The sequence below is a fragment of the Sorghum bicolor genome, chromosome 7, assembly GCF_000003195.3.
Source record: "Sorghum bicolor cultivar BTx623 chromosome 7, Sorghum_bicolor_NCBIv3, whole genome shotgun sequence".
NCBI lineage: Eukaryota > Viridiplantae > Streptophyta > Magnoliopsida > Poales > Poaceae > Sorghum > Sorghum bicolor.
This window is the reverse complement of record NC_012876.2, coordinates 48,199,878-48,225,995: the sequence shown is the minus strand read 5'-3', so window position 1 is coordinate 48,225,995 and position 26,118 is coordinate 48,199,878.

Sequence of the window (26,118 nt, the reverse complement as noted above, 5' to 3'; positions counted from 1 at the left end):
TTATCTACAAGATCATGTATAGTATAAAAGACTCTTCATTCATGTATAAGGAACATTGCTAAAGTAAATCAGAGCATCGCAAGACTTACTCCGCAATACAAATTCTGCCAGTCCTATCAACGGAGGGTGGACTATATAAGAATCAACGAAGCTGTCACTATCGCGAACTACCACACGACCCGGCCAATAGGATACATTTGCAGGTAAATAACATCTAAGCACTACGCCCACATGTGATCTACCACTTAACTCCCGCGCGTCAAGAGCTAAGTGCTTTGCAAACTTATACATAAACTCATTATCAATCACAACTATATCAAATATAGAACTAGAGCAAACTAAGAACATAATAAATAGAGACATAATGGAATTAGAACAAAGTATTAGAGAAAGATATGAAATAATACCAATCTTTATTAATGAAGATCCGAATCCAGAGCGTAGTGCTCTACTTCTATAATTCCTATCTAATCAATCCTCTAAATTTGAAGGATTAGGGAGTAGCTAATTCTAATTCTCTGTGGGAGAGAAGTCTAAACCCTAACTTTGATGGCTACCTCTGATAATGATTTCTCCTCTCTCCCCCTGGGTGGAGAGGCCTTGATTATAGTCTTTTCAAGTGAATTTGGGCCGTCGGATCAAATTGACATTGATCGCACGGTTTTCCTTGATCCTTTTGGTCGGTGGAGCATGATCCAAGAGTTTGGTTCTGATTGGCCCCCGAGGCCAGGGCGGGCGCCCTGCCCCCGAGCCCGTCCGGTGTCCCGTTCGTTCCCGTGGCTTCTGGACTCTTCTAGATTAAGGAAAAAATTGCGCGGCACGTAATTATCTCGTTGTAAACATGACATGTGGGCCTTCTCTCCATATTTTTTGATAACCCCCTGTAGAAATAGATAAACACCAAAGCTCGTGGAATTCTGTCAGATAAAACCCTAATTCTAGATGTTTGGTGCATATTGATCCTTTTCCATGTTTATTTGATGGTTAAATTTAGTACTTAAGGACCGTCAACAAGAATAACTTAGGAAATATTCTTGTAGTCCGTCCTAATTCCATGCTAATGACTTGCTAGAATATCTATTGAGGTGCTTATCATTATTATATGTGGCTAAGTTATGTTGATCAGATTAATTAACTTTGTCACCATTCATACTTTATCTATCTTTTATGTGACACTTATCCCTGTATGAAAGAGATAGATAATGCTCTCTATTACAAAAGCAATGATAGATACTCAATTCTATATTCCATTCCATAATCAACATTGATGTTTAGCAATCCCTTCCTAGTGGTAAAAATATAAATAACGATACCTAGAATACTTCCCAGTTAAAATGCTACATCGGTATTAATCTGTGCGCTTGCAGATCTCATTTATTATTTATTCTGAAGAGCAATTGCATATTTCAATACTGCGTCGCTCATGTCATGCTGGGGATGACAACTTGGCTTATGTGGCATGAGGGATAGGTTTGGCATTTTTGGCGCCATTATCAGAATTAGAAAACTAAGTCTACTTTTGGTAGTGACGTTAAGAATGCCCAACACCTAACACAAGCTTGTGCTTACATTTATATACTTGTGCTTGTGTAGTTGCTCTTGTAATTAGATAGCTTGTGTAGCTTGCTAGTTACCTTCTTGCTTGTGTAGCTAGAAGTAGTTCCCTTGCGTGACTAATTTGGTTTGTGTAACCTTGTTAGTCACATTGCTTAGTTTGTGTAGCTAAGTATTTTTGTGCTCTCTAATTTGGCATTGGTTGACTTGTTATTGAGCATTGCTAGTGAGCTTAGGAGCTTTGTGCTTTTTGCTTACTAGTTGTGTAGGAGCTCCCCAAGTTTGCAAAGTACTAGTTGCATAGGTTTGTGTGACCTTGCTCCTAGAATTGGTTAGGCGAGCTCTTGCTAAGGTAGCACCTTGCTTGCTTGTTTAGGATCTTTTCAAGGTGCTAGAGAACTTAGATAGAGGTGTGTAGTCTTGGCTAGACCGATAGTTTTAATTCCGCATTTGTTTCAGTTAGCCGGCGCGATAAGTTTTAGAAAGGACTATTCACCCCCCCTCTAGCCACCATCTCGACCCTTCCACTTTACCTTGAGGAGTGATAGTTGCCTGCTCAGGAATAACGGCTGATGAGGTGCCTTGATTGAGTGGATCGATGGTCAGCTCAGGTGCATCGGCCGGATCTACATGAGTTTGGGGCACCGAATGAGGTGGAGAGGTTGGTGTTCTACCGTTTCGGCTGAGTCTTGGTGCTTTTGGGGGCTTTTCTCTTAGGAGGGGCTTGGCTGGTTGTCGACTTGGTGGCATCGGCACCCGATGATTGAGTACCTTGGGCCCTTGTCAACGCGCTGGTTTGCTGCCACAAAATTTAAAGTTTTGAGAGATAAATATTGGAGCAAAGAAATATTTCTAAATTCATTGAAGAATGAAGGTGTCTAATGAAAAGCAAAGTTACCGATGATGTTCCAGTTATGGTTGATCCGCCCAGAAAAGATAATATAAGAATAGGTCGAAATCGCTATAACAGGAATTAATTGAGGGGATTTACCTTGAAAGCTTGTGCTATGGTGGCGGCAGCAACCAATGGAGTGGCCTTTGATCGCTTGGTAGTCATCTTCTTGAAACGAATGCCTTGGGGCATTAGAGCTGCTAAACTGAGGGTGTTGTGGCCGATCAAAGAAATCGGAGATGCTGGCCGGATATCAAACGGCGGCCCGCTTTTGCTTACCAATGGTGCCGGATCATCGACCTGTCAAAGTGAAAAGATAAGCTGTCGATAAAATTAGAAGCAGAGGAAGGATTGAGCATAAGAAAGGGACTTACAACGTCATCGGGGATATCACGCTCGGGGTCGATCAAGTTCCGATAAACGTGGGCCGATGCCGTGAAAAATTGTTCCTTCCATTCTTCCCACCATAGTTTGTAGGATTCGGTGATGAAGGAGGCTGGAACCCAAGCTGATAGGTCAATGTCTACTGTATTGGCATCTGGTAGAAGTTGAGCTACCCTGATCCATTCGAGACCACTCGTGATTGTTTCCCTCGGCTTGACCACATCGGCATAACAGAGATTGATTGGCAGCTGACCGAAAGCCAACTGGTGAGACAATGCTGATGGGTTGTAGAATTCATATGTTGTGTTGGTATTCTTTCCACAACCGAAGGTGTTTAGTGGAATTGCCCTTGGGGTGATAATTGCCATCATCAAGTCATTATCCTTGTTGAGCACTTCATCGGCAGGGTGAAAGGAGAGAGGGAACCTGGATTCTTCGTCTTCATAAGGCATCCAAGCCCGATGGTCCCTACAAAGGCTGTTGTAGAAAGTTTGAAAGAATCAGCTGATCTGATTGTCATTCGCATCGGTCCCAGCGAGGACTATGATGGCTTTGCTGAAATTGAGGGGCGAGCGAGTTGCCGATTCATCTTCTGCTAACTCGTAATCCTCCGCAATGTCCCATGGAAACCGTTGTGCAAAGAAATCCCAATCCTATGCCCTTTGACCATCATCCAACAACTCAGTTGGTCTAGTTATTCCACTTTTCATTCCCCGTGGAAAATATGATACCTGGAATACTCCTGGTGATGTGCTACATTAACCACCGTCCGCTTGCGGTAAAACCGTTTGCCACTTCTGGTGTCACACAAGCATTTCTCATGTTGTGCCAAGGACTAACAATCCTAGGTAGTGATTCTAAGAAGAGTCAACATACACCTCATTAGCCCCACTGACTCTCAGGAACCAGTCTTTCCATCCCTTAGTGGGTTTTGGCCAGGATCGGAAGGTGTCCTTCCACAAATCTAGAGAAAAATTTTCAGCTCTGAAAGGGATTCTATTGGTTTCCATGTTTATTATGTCGGTACGATCTAGATCACCCATCGGACCCAGACATTGGATGTGAGGTTGCTCAGTAGGAATAACTATTTTGTCACTTAGTTACTAAATTTGGAAATAAAAAATACAGAAGAAAACGAAAGAAAGTGCTGAGTATAAGAACTTGTAAGAATGTGAAGAACTATGGTAAGGAAAAAGAGAAGATGGAAGTGGATGAACCTCGGGTACGATGAAGTTGATGGCCATTTCTTCCGAGGTGACGGGGAGACCGGGGGCTTGAAGAGTTTTGGCTTGAAGGTCTTGCTACCGGAAAGTTCCTTAGAGTTCTGAAGCTCCCCGTCGAGGTTGCCGCCGGAGAAAACGAGATTGGAGATGGAGAATGGTAGGATGGATGATGAGTATTGAGGAAGGAAGTATTTATAGGTTGAGATGAGTGGGGGTATTTTTGACTTATCTCTTTGCCGCGTCCGTGAAATTCGAGGTTGTTCAGATGGATATGGCAACTGTTCACACGATTCAAGGGATTGTGCAGGTGATCTGATGGCAAGTAAACACGATTTTGAAGATATTTCACTGTACACAATCTTTTAATAAGTCATCGGCAATCTGTCCTAACACTAAAGTTTTGCCGATGGACTGTTTTTTCTATGATCTGGTACGGGTGGTTGGAAAATTTGAGATATTTACTGAGATGCGAAGATCAAGGTTGAGGTTGTTTGGATTTGGTAATAGATTTTTTTAGAAGGAAAGTAATTATGAAAAGGTCATCACTATCTAGAAACAATTTCTGAGCATTAATGATTTCATACTCCAAAATTGGAGGGCATGTGTTGACACCGTTTTTAGTCGTGAGTTAAGATGGTTAAAAATAGTTGATCGGCAGTAGGGAGATTCCTGTGTTAAACCAATAGAAGAATGCCGATAGCTGATGATGCCGATGACATAATGATGGATGGAGGATTCTGCTGGCCTGAGGGTGGAGATGATAATTACTGATTTTTGCCGATTAATCACCGATGCTGATAGAGGACAGTTGATTGCCGATGCCGATGGAAGAGGGTGTAAAAATCATTGCCGAAGGAGCATGTATGTGCCGATGAGGCAGGAGCCCATGGAGAGTTTAGGTAGGAACCAATGAATATTTCATCGTGATTCAGATGGAGTAGATGATTATTGTTTGTCTTTTCATAATTATCTAGATATACCTTATATGTAAGAGTCTTGCTTACTTAAGTTGAATCTTAATCGTGTTCGGTTGTAACTCTTAAGGGTTAGGGTATAAATATAAACCTAGTGGCAATGTAATATGATATCAATAAATCAATATCAAACACAAGTTTTACATCTACTTTTTTCATCTACTTTTCGACAACTTCGTCAACTCGCACACTTTTCTTCTGTTCATGAGTTCTTAAGGATTCGGCGAGTCATACTCGACGATTTCTCGAGTTCCGCGTGAGTACCTCCTGGCCGTGACATCCGAGTGCATCGCTTTTGTTAGGACCAAAGTATTCAAGTTATCACCTTTGTCGATTGCTAGGTCAAATTGGCTGGCACACCTTGATATCGAAATTGGGTATTAGCCTTTTGTGTTTGCAGATTTATTTTTGCATCAATAGAATGAGTGACGGAAGTCAGCGCTCCAACCACTCTCGACATGATGTCTGCTACAACGTATAAGCATGCGTATACATGAACCAATACCAGACGGCGTACAAGAGATAAGCTCAGGAGATGCACGCGCCATCATCGCCAAAGTACACTGTAAGAAGATAGGTCGAGGCCACACCGGTACGGAAGCCTCGAGTAGACCAGCGCCATACCCCTATTGGGGCCTATGTAGCGCCTACACCGTGTAACCTTGAGCCTTCCCTTGGACTATAAAAGGAGAGGCTGAGGCCGAGCTAGGGTAGACAACACACGATACGTAGAACACCGCTCTCATACACCACTATACCCCGCTAGGACTTAGAATCCACATCCAAACTTCCTTGTATTCCCCTATACAAGCATTTAGGTGCAAGATAATACAAACTCCCCCTCCTGCTGGACGTAGGGCCTTCTTTTGCCCAAACCAGGATAAATCCTTGTGTCCATCTTGCATCACCATCAGGAAAGGAGAACACGCTCACAAATTCACTCATTGGTGTTACCCCCGGGGTTAAAACACCAACAGTTGGTGCGCCAGGTAGGGGTCCTGCGTGTTTTACTGACGATTTTCCACCTCTTTTCGGATGGCCACTTCTGTCTCACCGATTCACGGTGATGTAGTTTGGGAGCCTTGAGTTCATGTCCACCGGCTTCAGCTATCACATGATCTTGCTCTTGGTCAGAGGACTGGAGGGAGATCACATTATGCCCACACGAGTTCATGTCCACCGCGCGTCGACCTCACAACCATGCCTCCCCGCCCAAGAGGAGGCATGATCACCATCGTCACCGCCGCCCCACGGCTGCTGCACGATCGCCACCCCGCGCAGGGCAGCTTGACCCCTTAGTTGAGGGGCCGACAGCTTTGCGCCCTAGGGCGATGACCGAGACAGTTGTTGGTGCCCCTTATCTTATAATTATAAACATCATTTTAATAAATAAAATAAATAGATGGTAGGGCTTTGAACTAAACTTTCCACAAGTTTTGTTGCAAATATCAATTTCAGGTATGACACGTGGGAAGGCGCAAAAGACACGAGAAAGCGCACTTCAAGAAAGCGTATTCAGAAAAGGCGCAAATCAAAGATAAATTGACAAGCCCACCAAAACACCAAACTGGATCCATCCATAACCACGGGAAGGATCACGGCCTAGAGATGAACCGACCACGCGAAGGCGGTGGCCAGGGGGGCCCACCAGTGGTGCAGGCGCACCCTGGTGCGGGCGCACCCCCCATGGCGGCAACTCGGTCCCACCTTTTTTAGGCGGTTGCATGGCGGCATGCATGGGACGATTTCACCTCCTACCAAATTTAGATCGCCATGAACCGTCCTTGTTGGGCTATAAATAGATGGCTCCACACCATTCAACAAACACACCATCATTTGGAGCAATACACCTCACATCTCTACACTTGTTCATTAGTTTAGATTCAGTAGTAGAGCAAGGCAAAGCTAACAAGGAGAGCTTGTCTCCTTGGAGGATCTTAGAGCTTCTTGGCATGAATACAATTCAGTTCTCCTCCATGAGCAAGTTCTTATCTTATTTATATGACTATGCAATTGAATTAGAGTATAGTTGTGTTCATATCTTGTTCGTAGTATATGAACTAGTTCTTAGTTCTTGTGCTATGTTCTTGATGTGTTCATCCTTGTTCTTCATCGTTCATCAAATTAGTATGAATATACAAAGGATTAATATTGGGGTAACGGTTCGTTGGGCTGTCATGGCCACTCTTAGCCGAGCGTGTCAATCCGAAGGGTTGGGGTCACGGGAGGCTAGGAGGTGTTTCCAATTACACGGGCGAGGTGCTCGGGTTTGCAGAGATCAGCAGATGCGCGGGTATCTTTCGGGTAGAGGGGTAGGTGGCAGGGTAGTGAGAACCTTGTCATCCCTGGTATTCCCCCATGATCAGGTATTCTGGTAGGAGTTCTGTACAGTCCCTATCGGCTGGATGTCCAACTGCAGGGATCTCCCCAGAGCCTCAGACTTAGTTCTAACTCTAGTTATATAGATTAGATGTTCTACTAACAATTCTTTGAATAGTTATATACGATCAATGCCGGCTCAAGTAGTTGTTCTTTATTTCTTTTATTTCCTTATTTTCTCTTTATTCCTTGAGGTTGCCCCGATGAGTGTGTCCACTATCCATATTTTAAGAGCCTGCCGTGACCCCTGATTAGACTATGTCTACCTATGCATCTCAATAAGTGATCATGCTACAACCCAAGCTAGATGCATTTGTTACGCCCTCCTATGGGATTAAATATGATAACCCTTGAATACTCACGGGTTGAAATGCTACAATGATAGTTCTGTTCGCTTGCAGTTTTATTCTTTATATTCATAAACAATTGATTAGCGTACCTAACTATCGTTACTTAAGATTGTAAACTCTATGCACCGTGCTACAGCTTTGCATATCGTAAGTAAGGATGGTTTGGATGGCCAATCCAGCATTCCTAATTATTGTTACCAGATTGCACTAATAAGGCCGGCGCCGTTAAAGGCCTTGGGTTATCACTCTAACGTAACGATAGTTATGGTATACCAACACCCGACATTTCTGGTGCCATTGCTAATGATGGATTTATAGTCTATCTTTAGTAGTGACGCTAAGAAATGCTAACATGAATTTCTAGCACAATTGCCCGGGAGGGCAAAGAACAATGCAAACATCTAGCTTTGGCATTAAGCATTGATTACAAAATAAGCATTGGTAGCCATAGTTTAAGCAGGCCAATCTTTGCTGTTTTCTTCCTCTTTTTATTGGAATGAAAACAAGATAGTGTATGAGCAGTTTCAACTTGCCGACAAACTTCAATAGCAATCCAGAGGCACTCCTAAGGAAGACAAGGACTCGTGCCATTTCTTCCTCTGCCACGCCGCCGACAATCGAACCAATCACCCCCGCACAATCCGTTTCAACCACCATGGCCAGGTCACTTCATGACTATTCCACCCCCGCTGTTGCCAACGTGCCTATTGGGCCCGCAGTCAACACTGGGAATGGAAACTTCGAGCTTCGCACTGGCCTACTCACGATGGTGCAGGCAAACCAGTTCTATGGTTTGCCAAGTGAGGACGCAAACGCGCATCTACAGAACTTCCTTGAGCTGTGCGAAACCATCATCATCAAGGATGTCGCACCTGAAAGCATCAAGCTCCGCTTGTTTCCCTTCTCCCTCTCGGGGAAGGCGAAGCAATGGTTCTACCAGAGCAAGGAAGCTGTCAACACGTGGGACAAATGTTCCGTGGCGTTCCTCACAAAATTTTTCCCCATGAGTAAAACAAATGCTCTAAGGGGAAAGATATCAAACTTCCAGCAGACTTCACTAGAATCCATTCCTGAGGCTTGGGAAAGGCTCCAGGAGTACATCCGGGCCTGCCCCCACCATGGGATGGAAGATTGGCTCGTGCTTCAGAATTTCTATGAGGGGCTCATGCCCATGTCTAAGGGGCACATCGATGCCGCTGCTGGAGACGTGTTCCTCTCCCTGACCATAGAGAATGCTACGGCATTAATTGAGAAGATGGTAGCCAACAAAAGTTGGGGAGAGGGACGCAAAACACAAAAAAGCATGCATACCGTGAAGGAGACGGATCTGCTTGCCGCAAAAATAGACCTACTAATGAAGAGATTGGACGCACAGGCCACTAGTCCTACCACCGGCACTGTCCAAGCCATCGACTCACGCATGACGCGTGAGGAATGTGGAAATGTTGGCCACTTGGGGATTAATTGCCCTGGAACCTAGGAGGATGCATCGTTCATCAACAACGGGTTTCGCAAACAATAGCAAGGTAATGGGTGGAACAACTAGAACCGCCCCCAAGGTAATTACTCCAGTTTTAATTCCTCCCAGCTGCTGAAACATCTTGTGCTAGGTCTGGCAAAAATCAATGAAAATCTTGTTAAAAAGCTTTCTGAAAACGATCAAATGTTTGTCAACATAAATAAAAAGATTGATGGCCTGACCCTTTCTGTTAGAGATCAGCTAGGTTTTAATAAGAAGATCGAGTTAAAAGTAGCTCAGCTTGCTTCTGCCGCTAAAACTGTTGTTTCTCCTGATTCTGTGGAAAATGTAAATGCGGTGACCATGAGAGGGGGTAAGACCACTCGTGATCCCCTTTATCCTAACCATAAGACATGAAGGGCGCCACGACAACAGGAGGAAACACAGGCAGAAGGGCCGGCTCAACCATCAGAAGAATCCATGGAAGACGAGCCAACCCCAAACAACTATGGGGACACCACGATGCTACCCTTTCCCACAAGAGAAAGGAGGAAGAAGAAGGACAGAAATGAACAGTTCCTCCACTTCGTGGAAATGGTCAAAAAGATGCACATCAGTGTACTATTGATGGATGTCTTGCATATTTCATCCTACTCCAAGTTCATCAAGGACATCATCAACAAGAAGCGACCATTGTCGTCCACTGAATTGTCAAGCTGACAGAAGAATGTAGCGCAGCTATACTCAATGAGCTGCTCGAGAAGAAGCAGGATCCTAGGTGCCCCACAATCTCTTGCTCAATTGGGGCCCAGCAATTCGACCACACCCTATGTGATTTGGGGGCGAGTGTGAGCGTCATGCCGAAATCAGTCTTTGACAGGCTGAACTTCACCAACTTGGAGCCAACCACCATGACACTCCAGTTGGCAGACTCGTCAGTCCGGTACCCAGCAGGGATTGCTTAAGTCATCCGTGTCAAGATCAGAGGATACTATGTTCCAGTGGATTTTGTGGTGCTCAACATGGAGCTCAATAAAGAAACACCACTAATCCTGGTAAGACCATTCTTGAGTATGGCTGGAGCACAGAAGGTTGAACAAACTTCCACACCTCCAAAGGTGATACTGCTAAAGTGGAGGCCCAAGTAGGTGCAACCGTCTACTCCTCCCAAGACGGATGTGCCATCATTGTTGGGTATTTTAAACGCAAACAGAAAAATCCGCAAGCGCACGGATACCGATGTAACCTTCACCCAGGAGTATTCCAGAGTATCGATTTTCCACAGGGAACGTGAGTGTACTAATTAAGATCCAAGATCGCCCAAGGATAACTATATAATTATTTTTGGTGGGAAGAGAGGAAGTTTCCTGAGAGTTCTCTAGTTGATCTAAGAATCAAGAATTACTTCAAGATTATCTATATCGGGACATCAGAGCACTAACCACAGAAAGAGATGAGAAGGGGCTAGGAAGGTCTGACTACGGTCCTACAGACACCGATCCGAACGAGGTGGAATACGTTGACCGTTAGGGCTGTCACTACCCTAAGGCTACCACAACAATCCGCAGTATTGGGTGCAATTCTAGGTAATCGCAAGACTAAACACCACGTCTAATCTATTAATTACTACTCTAGCGTTATAAAGACTAGAGCACTTGATGCAAGCGGGAATCCAATAAATAACTTGAATGTAAATAAAAGTAATTAAAGAACTCAGGAATTATGAATTGAAGAACCTGGAGAACGATGAAGAACGAACCAGATGCTACAAAAGTACAATGTTGAGGAAGATCCGATAGATCCGGCTCCTCATCCGCTCTCCTCTTCTCTCTCCCTATTTTCTAGATTACAACTAGAACTAACTAGAACTAGAACTAGAGGAACTAGAACTAGAACTAGATCTAGATGAACTAGAGGTAGAACTAGAAGAACTAGAGGGATCCTCTCTACTTGGATGAAGAATTGAAACCCTAACTTTGATTCTGTAGAAGAGGTATGATCTCCAGGGGCCAGGGGTCTGGTTTTATAGTCCCTTCAAGTGAATATGGGTCGTTGGATCAAACCGACATTGATTGAACGGTTATCCTTGATCCTTTAGGTCGGTGGAGCATGATCCCCGAGTTGTACTCTGATTGGGCAGAATAGGTGGGCGGGCGCCCTCAGGACTTGGGCGGGCGCCCTGTCCCTGAGCCCTCTCGGCCTCTACTTCGGTCCCATGGCTTCTGGAGTCTTCTAGATGATAGAAAATTGCGCAACACGTTAATATCTCTATGTAAACCCGACGTGTGGGCCTTTCTTCCATATTTCCTGATAACCCCCTGCAGAAATAGACAAACACCAAAACTTGTGGAATTCTGTCAGATAAAACCCTAAGTCTAGGTGTTGGTTCCATTTAGATCCTTTTCCATGATTAGTTGACGGTTAAATGTGAGCATTAAGGACCGTCAACAAGCTCCCCCAAGCTTAACCTTTGCTCGTCCCTGAGCAAAGATGAACTCAAGAGTTTCTGCAGTGGTTTCATGCCTTAAAGACACACATGCGTTCAAACAAGATCTCATCTCTAGGTTAGGGTAAACTGTTAAGATTTAAATTTACTCATTTTACCTTTCACCATGGGACTTGCAACCGTCACTTGTGTCTTGAGCAGTTAAAAGATAGAACGGTCTAGTCAAGCGCCATGTCTCTTGTTCTTCGATTAACTATAGCTCTAGAGTTTTTGCATATTTTCAAATAAAACTCAGAGATTCCTTGTATGACTCTCTCTTGTCTCTCTTTTGTGGTATTTCTAGATCCTTACCAAGGCAGTAAAGGTGTATGCCTTCTCTCAAAGTATGTGGTATTTTTGGTATGAGGCATAGTGACATTGCCTTCTCTCTCACCCTACTCTAATAAGGTTTTGATATCTGGAGCTCATAGGTGGGAGACAGCTAATACATACTTATAAGACATTTATTGCATAGTCAAACCATGGATCCAGAAGAACAAGTCAATAAGTCAAATCAAGATGTACATGTGTGGCGAATGAATGGTGCATGGTAATGATGGTGATAACAATGGTGAAAGTCTAATTCTACTTGTGCTCCTTTGAGGGATACATACCTTTCTTGCTCTTTTGAAACTTTTTGAGGGGAATGAGATGCTCTATATTTTCTTTTTCTTTCCTCTCAGGTGGGTATCTTGTACCCCTAATTCTACTATCGGACACTTGTCCATTTTTACCTCTCGTCTCACTTTTTCTTTTTTTTTCTTCTTTCGAGGTTCCGGGCACTTGCCCCTTTCTATTTCCTCGTATTTTTTTAGAGCACTCATCTCTTGAAATAATATAGCAAGTGGTAGTAACCAAGATAACTTGAGCATTTATTTCACAGGGGAAAACATAAATATTTTTGGCTATTCTCTCCCGGATTAGGAGTAGAATATTTTTGGGTGGTTCTGGAGATGGAAATGAGTGGATGTATGTGGATGCGTACTTCCAGAGTAGAAGCAGCATGTATGAGTGAACGTACAAGTGAATCTTGATTTAACCACATGACAAGCTCCTAAGGGTCTACACAGCTTGACCACACTCAATGCTCATAAGCAGTAAAAAGTAAATGTATGGTTCATAGTCTAATAAGCATGTATATATGGCTGTGGTAGGATTTTAAACTCTCATCATACAGGAACTCATCATGCAACATTTTAAAGATTTTCAAAGATAAAATTCTCTAGAATTCTAGCATCTCTAGGAACAGATAAACAGTAGCTCAACCTTCCCATATCATATCTGTTAACGACTTAGACTTTAGATCAAGTACTCTCTCCACAAGTTCAGGTTTAGAGCAAATCTTAATTAATACCAGTCATGCCTAAACTTGAGAGAGATTTCAATTTTGAGAACTAGTCATGGCAGAGCAACTATTCATCATTTCCATGTGAGAGCTTATCATGAGGGTTCATAGCAAACTTTATTTATTTATTTATTTAGCAAACTAAGCAAAGATATATATAAGCACAAAATCTTTATTTGGGTTTTTATGATTATGCGTCTTTTTATTATTTGAGTAAAATATAAACGTGAGTAGAACACTTAGCTGGATAAATGGGGGTGCTCTCCCCCAAGCTGGATTTTGACGTAATTTCTTCTGATGTAGCTAGCAGGTGGCAGAGTTGTATTTGAATGTCGGCAGCACCCTGACAGCGATTAGGATGTCCTCCGTCTGCTAGTCTCCTTTGATCCTTGAATTCTGTGGAGCTCAAATAGACAACAAAGCTTTGTGGAACTAGTTCAGTGTTAGCATAAATATCTAGCCTTTATCATATTGAGCCTCCTCAATAAATGTTACTCTCTTTAGTAGGATCATAAATGTATTTTTATATTTTCATTTTGATAGGACAGGAATATATTTATTTCATTTTTACGCCACCACAGTGAATGTACTTATGGGTTTTATGCCATGAGCATACTCACATGGGGCTTACTATTTTTTTACATTTTTATTTTGTTTTCAAGATGATATGAACCTGATTAACTAAGCAAACTATTTTAAAATAATTGAAAGGAAAAAGATAACTACCAAGTTACATCTTGGCCAGGCGTTCGGTGTTTTTAAGTCCTCCGAACAAGACTCTCCGTTTTCTCAGTCGTCCTGGGATTCGCTGGGTGGCGTAGTCGGTGGTTCCAGCGGCGCCTCCTCTTCGTGTATAACTATCTTCTCTCTCTACACCTGAGTCGGTGCTACGGTCTCCTCAGGACAGTTTTGTTAAGCTGTATGTCTTCAGACCTTACTACTTCTTCTTCATAGTCTGCCCATCCGTCCTTGATGATTTGCCTTCTCTGGTTGCGGTTGCGTTGTCTTCTTCTTGTCCAGACCTGCTTAGAGTCTTCAACTATATAGTTAGGGTCAGTAAAATAGCAGCGTACCTTCTCAGAGAGGAAGTGCATGTGGACTTCTCCGTTTCCAATGTAGATGATTGCTTTAACGGTGCTGAGGAACGGTCTTCCAAGGATGATGGGTGGATCATATTCATCTTCTTCCATGTCTATAACCTGAAAGTCTGTGTAGACAAAATGATCGTCTATCTTGACAGGGACATCAGTTACTGTTCCTTTAACTTCTCGAAATGTCTAATCTGCCATCTGGAGGTGAATGTATGTTGGTCTTAGGGGCATGGTTCCGAACAAGAGCCGATAGGTGACTGCGGCCATTATGTTGATGTCAGATCCGGTGTCGTAGAGTGTCTTCTGAAAAGAATATCCGTTGATTGTGCACTCGATGCTTGGAACACCAGGGTCATCCTTCTTGATCAAGAAAGGCGTCTTGAGTTGACGATCTTGACCTCCTTGAGCTGCAGTGACCATCTTAGCTGACTCAGTCTACATTTGCTTGTTCCTATTCCCCTTGTTGATCCTCTTCCTTGGTTCATGTCGGGATTGCTTTGAGATTTGTGTAATCTTGTTCTTGAAGGAAAACGTCTCCTTGCTCCCTTTGATGTAGAAACTGATCTTGGCAGCACTAGCGTGGATGACCGCTCCCGAGGTGTTCAGGAATGGCCTCCCCTGGGTATAATGTTAACGCTGGAGCCAAAGTCGCAGAGTGCTTCTAAAAAGTCCACCATGCCGATGGAGATCGGGATGACGGGGCATCCTGGGTTGTCTCTCTTGACCGACGGAAGGTCAGTAATTACTTCCACAATGGGGTTACTCCAGTAGTTACGTCCTCAAGCATCTCAGGGCAGTGTTTGCCTGAGTGTCCAGTATCACCAGTGTGTTTGTGCTCGTAGATCTAGGTTCTTCACTTGCTGGAGTCTGGGAGTAGTAAAAGTCCTTCATATTTTGCTCGAAGTGTACCTGCTCATAGAAACAAGGCAAAGATCAAGTGCATGGGCTCTGTTGGTGGAAAACACCAACAGAACCAGAAGTGTATTGGTTCTCTCTAACCTTAAGCATAGTGAGCAAGACAAAGTTGATGGATAATAAGATCATGAGTATGGCATTTAAAACGTTTGTCATATCAAATCACTCAACCTAATGGAAAGATAATCTATCTATATTTATGTTGTTTTAAAATATATCTTCCAAAGATTGAGTGTGCAACATTCTAGCTCATATGATTAGGAGTGTGGGATCACAAAGGTGGAAGGACTAAACATATTGAATCGATTGGGTTGGTTAATCTAGAGTTGTAAATCATACATGTTTGTCTCTTTTACTCATGTGAATGTTAGAACCAAGGAGAAGCTTATAAAAGTGATAGTCAAGTACCTTAAGATGTTACCTTACTTGAAGAGTGATGGTACTGTATCACCTTATGGAAGCTTTCCTTTCATAGCAGTTGTGCATCGTGTTTGTGGCACCCTCCATGGATCATCTCTTGTGAGCTATACCTTCCTTGTGTGAATTGTTAACCTTCAAGGGTCTGTCTCTTTGTCCCCAATGTGAGTTTATCTCAGGACTTCCCAGGTCGATATTGAAAGTTTTCCTGTCGGGGTTAGTCCAACAAAATATCCAATGTCTACTATAGCATACTATCGGCTCAAAAATCAACCTAGACACCATGTCTAATTTGATTTAGGAGGGCATTTTAACCTAAGCATCATGCTTAATTTAAACTCCCTAGGAAGTAAGATCATCAGCCCTAAACTAAGCACCATGCTTAATTAAGAGATAAATGAAACTACTCCATACCTAGACATATACTAAAGCAAATAAAGGTAGCATGAGAGCATTTATAGAGTTCTACTCAAGTGGAGATGAAGTAGTGTGATTAGTATTTAACAAATTGAGCATGTCTCAAAGGTAGGGACAACCAACATAGCAACATGGCAAAGGATGTTTTTAATGTAAAGTACTCCCCCAAGCTTGAATTTTGCAAAATTCAATTTTGGATGAATTTAATTCAATGTTGTATGATGATTGGTCGGACATACCTTGTGCTTGTCATTCATCCGATCTTCTTGCTCCAATCCTGGAAAGGTTAGTGACAAGAATACCCGAAGGAATATTTTTACAATTATCCTTATATGATCAACACACAAGGTAATGTTGCAAATAATTAAAAGCTCATGTTATGATCTGATCAGTGCTTATTTTAGGACACTAAGCTTGTCCTTGGGAAACCATTAATTTATGTCAGCGAAGTGGTTTCCCCTCCAACGCTGACCTATATCAAGATCAACTCAACGAGATCTGCAATATTTAATATAGACATATGCATCCACAACTGCCCTTTTAAAGTTTTTATAAATAGACAGGAAGAGGGGGTTGGAGATCTCGAATGTGGTGATGTTGGAGAGACCAATGGATTAGGAAGATGTTGCATATGAGCATGGAGCAAATGAAGTGGCTATGAAATAAATTCCATGCTCATTAGTGCTTAGAGTGAAATCCATGTGGCATGGTGAAAATGATAAGTTGAGTGTGGTAAAAAAAAGGAAAAGAAAAAGGATACACGGACGACTTGGTTCGAAACTAGCACAGCTACCGTTCCCCGGCAACGGCGCCACAAAGCTTGTTGGGTATTTTAAACGCAATCAGAAAAATCCGCAAGCGCACGGATACCGATGTAACCTTCACCCGGGAGTATTCCAGAGTATCGATTTTCCACAGGGAACGTGAGTGTACTAATTAAGATCCAAGATCGCCCAAGGATAACTATATAATTATTTTTGGTGGGAAGAGAGGAAGTTTCCTGAGAGTTCTCTAGTTGATCTAAGAATCAAGAATTACTTCAAGATTATCTATATCGGGACATCAGAGCACTAACCACAGAAAGAGATGAGAAGGGGGCTAGGAAGGTCTGACTACGGTCCTACTGACACCGATCCGAACGAGGTGGAATACGTCGACCGTTAGGGCTGTCACAACCCTAAGGCTACCACAACAATCCGCAGGATTGGGTGCAATTCCAGGTAATCGCAAGACTAAACACCACGTCTAATCTATTAATTACTACTCTAGCGTTATAAAGACTAGAGCACTTGATGCAAGCGGGAATCCAATAAATAACTTGAATGTAAATAAAAGTAATTAAAGAACTCAGGAATTATGAATTGAAGAACCTGGAGAACGATGAAGAACGAACCAGATGCTGCAAAAGTACAATGTTGAGGAAGATCCGATAGATCCGGCTCCTCCTCCGCTCTCCTCTTCTCTCTCCCTATTTTCTAGATTACAACTAGAACTAACTAGAACTAGAACTAGAGGAACTAGAACTAGAACTAGATGAACTAGAACTAGATCTAGATGAACTAGAGGTAGAACTAGAAGAACTAGAGGGATCCTCTCCACTTGGATGAAGAATTGAAACCCTAACTTTGATTCTGTAGAAGAGGTATGATCTCCAGGGGCCAGGGGGTCTGGTTTTATTATCCCTTCAAGTGAATATGGGCCGTTGGATCAAACCGACATTGATTGAATGGTTATTCTTGATCCTTTAGGTCGGTGGAGCATGATCCCCGAGTTGTACTCTGATTGGGCAAAATAGGTGGGCGGGCGCCCTTAGGACTTGGGTGGGCGCCCTGTCCCTGAGCCCTCTCGGCCTCCGCTTCGGTCCCGTGGCTTCTGGAGTCTTCTAGATGATAGAAAATTGCGCAGCACGTTAATATCTCTATGTAAACCCGACGTGTGGGCCTTTCTTCCATATTTCCTAATAACCCCCTGCAGAAATAGACAAACACCAAAACTCGTGGAATTCTGTCAGATAAAACCCTAAGTCTAGGTGTTGGTTCCATTTAGATCCTTTTCCATGATTAGTTGACGGTTAAATGTGAGCATTAAGGACCGTCAACAATCATCAAGAAAGAAGTAATGGGAGAAGAGTCCCGCTCAACGGACTAAAAAGATGAGTCCTTACCGAAGGTAAATCGGTAAGTTAAAAAAATATAAATATATATTTTCTTTTTACTTATTTATTTATTTTGAATAAATTCTTTCTATTTATGTTTTGAATAAATGGTGCATTTTTTGTATTTATGAGTAGTCCATATTGCCCCTATGATCTTTCCTTCATTTTTGAATCTTTGTAATCATGGGTATCAATCACTCATAAATGCATGATAGTGTGATAGCTTTTAGAAAGTTTTCAAAATTCAAAACTCTATCCCACACACTATCACTCTGATTCCACTGCGCATCACGATTGATCATAACCAGGATCGCGAAATACTCAGAGAGGGAAAGAAATACCCGAAAGACTGAGGCCGACTGGTGGACCTAGTGGTGCGGGCGCACCGCCAGGTCCGCCAATCGGCCGCAATCTTTTTCCTTTCCTCTTGTGCACTAATTAGCATCACGTCCATTGTTATGATCAAGTTGTTTCCAGATGAGAGACTGCGTTAGCACCTATAAAATCCTCCATAGGCCTCTTCTCTTCTCACACCAACCATTTCTCATCTCCCTCTTGTGAAGACTGCTAAGCTCTCACATTCTTTAGTAGTGACCATGTCTAGCTATACCCTCTCGCTGATCAATGCTCCCAAGACCATAGCCAATCTAGACATAGCACCTTACCAAGAGAGTTCTAGCAAGGTGGTCCATGTTGAGAAGAGAAAGCCGTTAGCATTGTTACTAGCAAACCACAAAGAGCCCACCAATAGTGCCGCCAACATACCCGCTGTTGACACTAGCTAACACGACTTAGATACTAGGTTGTCATCCCCAGCATGGTGCCAGAGTGTACAAAGGTATTTACAAATGTAAAGGCTCTCTAGAAAATAATCTATTCTATCCACAAGCGCACAGATAAAACACCTCATTGTAGCATTTCACCAGGACAAGTATTCCAGGTATCGTTATTTATAATTTTGCTTAAGAGAACAAAAGAGATGAAATTAAAATAAGGACAAAATCTATCAAGGCATAGACTAGAGATAAACTTGCAAGAACATGATTACTAATGAGAAACTCGTCACACAGTCACTTACTTTAGCAGGGGGTAAACCATAAAGATAATGATAATGAATTATAAGTTCAAGGGATAAATAACACAGCGATTAGAAAATAGACTACTCCTCATATATGTAGGTGATGTCGGATTAGCTAGAGAATGGATTCTAAGTTATCTACTATCTACTAAGTCATAATCTACTCTAGTTATCTACAAGATCATGTATAGCATAAAAGACTCGATTCATGTATAAGGAACATTGCTAAAGTAAATCAGAGCATCGCAAGACTTACTCCACAATACCGGTTCTGCCTGTCCTATCAACGGAGGGTGGACTATATAAGAATCAACGAAGCTATCACTATCGCGAACTACCACACAACCCGGCCTGTAGGATACATTTGCAGATAAATAACATCTAAGCACCACGCTCACATGTGATCTATCACCTAAGTCCCTCGCGTCAAGAGCTAAGCGCTTTGCAAACTTATACATAAACTCATTATCAATCATAACTATATCAAATATAGAACTAGAGCAAACTAAGAACATAATAATTAGAGACATAATGCAATTAGAACAAAGAATTAGAGAAAGATATGAATAATACCAATCTTTATTACCGAAGATCCGAATCTAGAGCGTAGTGCTCTACTTCTCTAATTGCTATCTAATCAAACCTCTAAATTTGAAGGTTTAGGGAGTAGCTAATTCTAATTCTCTGTGGGACAGAAGCTCTAAACCCTAACTTTGATGGCTACCTCTGAATAATGATTTCTTCTCTTCTCCTCCTAGGGTGGAGAGGCCTTGGTTTTATAGTCCTTTCAAGTGAATTTGGGCCGTTGGATCAAACCGACATTGATTGTATGGTTTAGATTGAACCTTTAGGTCAGTGGAGTTTAGTCCCGAAACAAAGTCCTGATCCAACTCCTGGCCAGGGCGGGCGCCCTGCTCCCGAGCCCGATCGTGTTCTCATTCGTTCCCATGGCTTCTGGACTCTTCTAGATTGAGGAAAATTGCGCGGCACGTAATTATCTCGTTGTAAACATGACATGTGGGCCTTCTCTCCATATTCTCTGATAACCCCCTGCAGAAATAGATAAACACCAAAGCTCGTGGAATTCTGTCAGATAAAACCCTAATTCTTGATGTTTGTTGCATATTGATCCTTTTCCATGTTTATTTGATTATTAATTTCAGTACTTAAGGACCGTCAACACCCGCTAGTGCCTGTTCGTCCACTAGCAACATTGGACTTAAGAGAAAAGCCCCTAGTGGTGATAGGCAAGGCAATCATGCTGGTAGCAAGATGGGTGGCAAGGCCAAGAAGACGGAATCGTCCAGTACTCTCCCTAGGATCAGGAGGCACTTGCCACAGCCGTCCATCAAGCGTCGTGCAGGACAGTACGAGAGCAGCGATGAAGAAGATGGTCCCAATATCATAGTCGAGCTTTAAGCTAAGCAGGCTAGCCTACGTGCTGAGTTACGGGTTTTAGAAGACGACCTAGAGGAAAAGAACACTGAGATTAGGAACCTAAGTGATGATGTTAATAGGTTTCGCTTCAAGTTTAATACTAAACTTAGAAAGGTCGCTGAAGCCTTAGGTGTTGGTCGTCTTGTTGAAGATCTTTAGACCACACCTCCTGCACGAATCTTTGTTTAGGCACATTTTTCCTTTTCACAATATTTATGTTTCAAATATTTTTTTCCTTACAATGTAATGTGCTTATTCAAAGTTATCAATAAAAAAAAAGTTTGTTTATCTTGTGCACTTGTTTTCTATATATATTGTGACTAACCATGACAGGAAAGAAAACAAGTGTGGGTGTAGGACTATTGAATCAAAAATCTCGGTTTGTGCAAACCCTCTTCCCCCAAAAAGATTTTCAAATGAAATGTTTAAAATGATTTTACCTTCACACTCCATCGAACATGTCTCCTATGTTCAAATATGTTTTTTCATACTTTTTATTCTTAGCTAATATCCCTATTGATTTATGAACACTTGATATAGGGACCCCATTTTATCTAAGTAATTGACGTATGTGATATAGTAGGATGACATGATGTTTGCTGGTTCTTGCAAAGTACTTGGGTTTTCTTTTATAAAAAGCAAAATTCAATAGCAAGTTTCTTGAATGATCAAGCTTTGTTCCTACCATGGCCAAATATTTGTTCATGATTAAACCTTCTACATATGCTGCTTGCTCTCTGTTGAGTTTGGTCAAATTTTTGGACCGCTGTCGAGAGATGTTTCATGCCTCTAAGATCAGAATTAACTTGCACCAACCATATAAAAGCCGACTCTCACACTGAGAAGTCGCGCACAACATGCTTTCTCCATCCACCCAAAATTTCGCCAACTCTTACATTGAGGGTTGCGCACATATATCCATCAAATAAAAATGCCAATATCTCACCCTGAGAAACATTCCTTGCATTTGTTATCATAAAGCTCTCTTTCGTTTTCATTAGAATCATAAGAATGGGCTATATTACATAAAAAAGAAAAAAAATTATGATGAGAAAAAGCCAAAGGGGCAAAATGAGGAAAGATTCATAACCGTCCAAATAAAATAAAAAAAATAAAATTTGTGTTATAGCCCATATCCTCTCAAGTTTTTCATCTCATTTCAAAAGAGAGTCTTGATGCAAGGAATGTTGCAATAAAAGTAGTGATAGGATTCCACCAAAAAAATTCCACACACTTGCACATTCTGATCTAAGGGTATTGCGCACTCCCTCCGATATGGTCGTGGGTTTGACTCAACAACATATGCAGGGTAAGTAAGTTCCACCATCATACCTACCCAAAACTCTAGATAAGCCTTTTAGAAGTAGGATGATCAAAAAGAAGGCATCAACTCTTTATGCCTTGGTAAGAAACCACTCACATATTAGGAGGGACTTGAGAGCGTCATTCAAGAAACATATGCTATCTTTGAAGTTCATAAATCCAGGTGAAGCTGGGAATAACCTGTATGTAGATTCTTTTGACAAGGAAGATGAACCCATTAGGTATTTAGTGCCTTCACTCGAGGACGAGCAAAGGACCAAGTGTGGGGGAGTTGTTGGTACCCCTTATCTTATAATTATAAACATCATTTTAATAAATAAAACAAATAGATGGTAGGGCTTTGAACTAACCTTTCCACAAGTTTTGTTGCAAATATAATTTTCAGGTATGACACGTGGCAAGGCGCAAAAGACACGAGAAAGCGGACTACAAGAAAGCGTATTCAGAAAAGGTTCAAATCAAAGATAAATGGAAAAGCCCACCAAAACACCGAATTGGATCCATCTGTAACCACGGGAAGGATCAGGGCCCAGAGACGAACCGACCACGCGAAGGTAGTGGCCAGAGGGGCCCACCAGTGGTGCAGCCGCACCCTGGTGCGGGCGCACCCCCCGTTGCGGCAACTCAGTCCCACCTTTTTCAGGCAGTTGCGTGGCGGCATGCATAGGACGGTTTCACCTCCTATGAAATTTAGATCGCCATGAACCATCCTTGTTGGGCTATAAATAGATGGCTCCACACCATTCAACACACACAGCATCATTTGGAGCAATACACCTCACATCTCTACACTTGTTCTTTAGTTTAGATTCAGTAGTAGAGCAAGGCAAAGCTAGCAAGGAGAGCTTGTCTCCTTGGAGGATCTTAGAGCTTCTTGGTATGAATACAATTCAGTTCTCCTCCATGACCAAGTTCTTATCTTATTTATATGATTATGCAATTGAATTAGAGTATAGTTGTGTTCATATCTTGTTCATAGTATATGAACTAGTTTTTAGTTCTTGTGCTATGTTCTTGATGTGTTCATCCTTGTTCTTCATCGTTCATCGTATTAGTATGAATAGACAAAGGATTAAGATTGGGGTAACGGTTCATTGGGCTGTGATGGCCACTCTTAGACGAGCCTATCAATCCGAAGGGTTGGGGTCCCAGGAAGCTAGGAGGCATTTCTAATTACACAGGTGAGGTGCTCGGGTATGCGGACATTAGCGGATGCGCGGGTATCTTTCGGGTAGAGGGGTAGGTGGCAGGGTAGTGACAGCCCTGTCATCCCTAATATTCCACCATGATCATGTATTCCGGTAGGAGTTCTGTAAAGTCCCTATCGGCTAGATGTCCAGCTGCGGGGATCTCCCCAGAGCCTCAGACTTAGTTCTAACTCTAGTTATATTGATTAGATGTTCTACTAACAATTCATTGCATAGTTATATAAGATCAATGCCGACTCAAGTAGTTGTTCTTTATTTCTTTTATTTCCTTATTTTCTCTTTATTCCTTGAGGTTGCCCCAACGAGTGTGTCCACTATCCATATTTTAAGAGCCTACCGTGACCCCTGATTAGACTATGTCTACCTATGCATCTCAATAAGTGATCATGCTACAACCCAAGCTAGATGCATTTGTTACGCCCTCCTACGGGATTAAATACGATAACCCTTGAATACTCACGGGTTGAAATGCTACAATGATAGTTCTGTTCGCTTGCAGTTTTATTCTTTATATTCATGAACTATTGTTTGGTGTACCTAAGTACCGTTACTTAAGATTATAAACTCTATGTATTTATCTGGCACTGTGCTACAGCTTTGCATATCGTAAGTAAGGATGGTTAGGATGGCCAATCTGGCATTCCGAATTATTGTTACTAGACTGCACTGCTAAGGCCGGCGCCGTTAAAGGCCTTGGGTTATCTCTCTCACGTAATGATAGTTATGGTATACTAACACCCGACATTTCTGGTGCCATTGCTAATGATGGATTTATAGTCTATCTTTTGTAGTGACGCTAAGAAATGCCAACAAAAATCAGCCAGCGGAGTGGCCACCGTTCAGCAGTGCCAAGGGATAGCGTCCCCTGTGCATCGTCACCACTATCCACCCTGCTACCGCATGGCCTGTTCACCACTAGGCGGATGCTCCCGTTCGGCTTCAACAACGTCGTGGCATCCCTCGCCAAGACAATCCATCCTAGCACCAATACATGCGTGGAGCGGCCATTGGCCCTTCCAGATAACGTAGCAGCACGACAAGAGGCCCCCTCATCAGCTAAAAGCCCAGGCTTTCCGCAGATACGCAGGTCTCAACCTCTGGGACCAGGACGCTACATGCTCACCACGCTGAGACAGCAGCTGGCGGAAGAGTGGCGGGGATGTTTCTACACCACCACGGAGCCAGACCCTGACTCCAAGTCCAATAGCTACAACCTCATGAGGGAATGCTTCAACATTGTAGACGGAGCTGTGGCTACCACGGATGACATGGAGATCCTCTACCACGGATGACACGGATGACACGGAGACCCTAGGACTCCTGGGCATGAAGGACAGTGAGATCCTCTGCCTCCTTACGACGACAAGGCCGCACAGCTCGCGCAGCTGTGTGAGTTGAAAGCCAAGCTCGACGAGAATCGAGAGCGCCTCGACCAACTCGAACGGGCCCTCGAGCAAGATCCAGCGCACCCGCACGACGGAGGTGCACGGGGTCGTGCTCGAGACATCTATCGATAGATCGTCGAAGACGAAGAACTGGAACGCCTCATCAGTCATTTCCCTCGAGCGGGTCAGAACATCGTGGCAGCGACTATACTGCTGTGCAATATGCCCGAGCCCTCAAACTCCCAGGAACGACACATACGAGATGAGGTACATGGCTTGCTTCATGTTGCGGCGGCCCAGCAGGCTGAAAGCTCAGCCTCCCAACGTCGAGGGGCAGCCACGGAGAAATGCCCCGAGCCAGCGCGACACGAGAGGGAGGTTTCTGTCCACAATCCCCCTCGAGGCAAGAAGGTGACCCAAATCCAGGAGCGCCTTATCGACAATCGGGGGCCGCGTGATGCTCGCCACGACATCAACGAACACCGATGACGCAAACATAGGGATGCAGAGGAGCGAGGCTACAATGCTCACCGTGGCGGACGCTACGACAGCGATGAGGACCGAATGGCTCCAGAGCAGCCGGGCCCTCGAGTCTTTAGCCGGGCGATCCGCAGCATGCCACTGCCTAGCTCCTTTTGACCCCCAACCAGCATTGCCAAGTACAACGGTGAGACCAAGCCAGAGCTATGGCTGGCGGACTTCCGGCTGGCATGCCAGTTGGGAGGAGCTCGAGGAGACGATCGAGCTATCATCTGACAGCTCCAACTTTTCCTCTCTGACACCACTCGCAGGTGGCTCGAGGAACTCCCGACCAACCAAATTTATGACTGGGCCAACTTGGTTAGAGTGTTCAAGGGAAATTTCAAGGGAACCTACATCCGCCCCAGCAACACGTGGGATCTCAGCAAGTGTAAGCAGAAAACTGGAGAATCTCTCTGACAGTACGCCTGATGCTTCTCCAAGCAACGCACAGAGCTCCCACACATCTCCTACCATGATGTCATCCTGGCATTTGTGTCGGGCACCGCCTACAAGGACTTGGTGTGGGAGTTGGGACGCAATCGCCCGCAGACCTTCGATGAGCTGATAGACGTAGTGGCCAACTACGCGGCTGGCGAAGAGGCGGTCGGCGCATTCTTCAGCCATGAGAGCGACAAGGGAAAGGCACCAGTGGATGACGACGAGGGCCCCAGTAGGGGACCTAAGAAGAACATGAAGAAGAAGAAGAAGAAGGCATGGAAAAACAATCGCGAAGCCGTCGTCCATGAGTTCGTCGCCGTGGTCAAACTCAAGAAGCCTTGAGGCCCCCCAAAAGGGGCCATCTTCGACAAGATGCTCAAGGAGCCTTGCCCTTACCACAAGGGAGGGGCCAACCACAAGCTCGAGGACTGCCACATGCTAAATAAGTACTTCGATAGCCTGGGGCTGAAGAAGGACGACGAAAGGAAGGACGAGGGCGACGACAAAGGTGGAAGCAAGGACAACGAGGGGTTCCCTGCGGTCCATGACTGCTACATGATCTATGGTGGAACCACGACACAACTCACCTCTCGACAATGCAAGAGAGAACGACGGGAGGTCTTTGCGTCGAGGATGGCAGTGCCACAGTACTCAGCTGGTCGAGCACCCCCATCATCTTTGACCACG